The 2,190-nt window shown below is 30.9% G+C and overlaps 1 protein-coding gene across 1 annotated transcript in view; it reads right to left on the reverse strand.

Annotated features, from left to right (window-relative positions):
• Positions 1-2,190, reverse strand: part of Sf3b3 (splicing factor 3b subunit 3) — a 28,149-nt gene that overhangs the window by 5,204 nt on the left and 20,755 nt on the right. The window lies entirely within an intron of this gene.

The following is a 2,190-nucleotide window of genomic DNA, read 5'->3' on the forward strand; positions in this document are numbered from 1 at the left end:
AATGAATATAGAAAAATAATACATTGGAAAAAAAGTGACTTATATCCAGACAAGGATTATTCTCAATAATAAAAATAAACTAAAACAACTTGTATATTGCACTTTTAATTGTTTATAATTTAAAGATAATTATGTTAACACTTAATACTCAAAATTTGCCTAGACTAAAGAAACACCCCTAATTGGCTAATCAGGTAAACCTCAAAGGATCAGCAATGTTACATAAGTTCAAATCTTATAATATAAAATATAAATATAAAACCTTCAATATATAGATTCCGTAAACAAATTAACTAAAATTCATATAAAGATGATACAAATTCTCAAGTTTAAAGACACCTTTCAGCAACTATGTCATCAGATTATAAAATCATCACATGGTATCAGAACAGGTCTGTGATATTAAGAATTATCATCATTAACACAGTCGTGATAATTTTATAAGTATACATTCGCATAATCAATTAGAAAAATAATGACCACTGTATGGTTTTACCAAGAGTCATCGCCCGACGGGCTCCAGTTGGTCTATGGAATATACAGTTGCCAATAATGGTTACTCTACGATGCCATGGAAACCTTTGCACACTAGTGCAGGGCCTAACCATAGTGAGCCGCTCACAGCCAAGGCAGTGCAACTCACAAGCATCGAACTGATAACATTAATATAGTATCAGTCAAAACATACGGTAGTCAGCCATTTTCAGCTTTATATTTTCCTTTAAAAATAAAAAATGAGATAAAATTTATTTTTTGAGTTTTATCTATTACACCATAACATGTTTCAAGCAGTTTGATTAAAAAAAAAAACTTTCAACTTAAGCACTTCAGGTTTTATTTAAGTCCTATCTTATTTGATTAGTTGTGATATGGTAAATATGAAACATGAGTTTTATTTTTTTTGAAATTGAAAGTACTATGATACCAGCACTATTACATGTAAATTAAAGTTTGTCTAGTGTATTTTGAAAGAGATTGTATCCTGTTTCAAATGGTGAGAGGAGTTGATATAGGTTAATAATTTTTTCCAACAAATGAAAAAAAAATTGTGAGTTTGTAACCATTTTACATATTTAACAAGATCTTGGGATATTATCTAAATAAAAACTTATAAATAGGTTGAATAATTACTTCCACTTATAATTATGTGAATCGCTACAGCCAAAGGAGGGTTAGGGATTCAGTTCTTTAAAAGAAATTACTCTTTTTGGAAGAACAGTTATACAAGGAAATGATTTTTTTTTTAGATAATTCTCTACACCCAAATATTTTCTCTATTAAGGGTAATCACTTTGAAGAGGCAGGGTGGACCCTGGAGGGCTCCCGAACCCATAGAAGTAGACTCACAACTAAGGTAACATGATAAATAATTATCTACCACAGCCAGATTTGGACCCGGGCCGGGTCCTAGAAATCGATACCACAGCACCCACTTTCACCTATCAATATTGAAAATTCTAGTTTACATAAACTTAAAACTGTGCCTGATCAGAAATATAAAATCACATCAACGTTGGGACAGAATCAGTACAGGTCTGTGATATGAATTATTCATCATACAGGCACAGGCAACACAATCAAAATTATAATAAAAAAAAAAAAAAAAATACAGAGTATTTTAATCATTACAAGAAAACAAAGTAATTTCATCTGAAGCTTACAAAATTTATTTCAAGCCAGAGACTTAAATAACAAAATGCAGCTCAACATACCCCACCTACTAATGAATCAGGTGTTTGATATAAAAACGGTTAGTCACCAACCTTTTTTTGGGTAGCAGAGCCATTCTGGTGGGAGTAGGAAAACTGTATTCCTAAAATAATATCATTTGATGCAAATAAGATCTGTTTTTTCAGCTAAGAAAGGTTAGGATACAAACCCAAAAGTTTGAAGAAAATATGAGATGTAAGGTTCAAAACTGTGTTGATAATCCTTAATTATTTTCCGGAACCCAGGTTGGGAACCACTGCTGTGATCTAATTAAATATCAAGCTCAAATGAAAATGTATTATTAAGTACATATTGCATTATCAGCAACAGTATTGTGGGATGTGAAACTTACAACACCAAAAAAGATAAACAAAAACAATGATTTTAACAAGATGTTATCGTAAAATAAATGTTCTGAATCTATTTTGAGACTTTGGAAAGGCCCTCTTATTCCAAACCACAATTCTAAACAACTTAAAT

This window comes from Halyomorpha halys, unplaced genomic scaffold, assembly GCF_000696795.3.
Source record: "Halyomorpha halys isolate HHAL.00 unplaced genomic scaffold, Hhal_1.1 Scaffold1347.1, whole genome shotgun sequence".
Classification (NCBI taxonomy): Eukaryota; Metazoa; Arthropoda; class Insecta; order Hemiptera; family Pentatomidae; genus Halyomorpha; species Halyomorpha halys.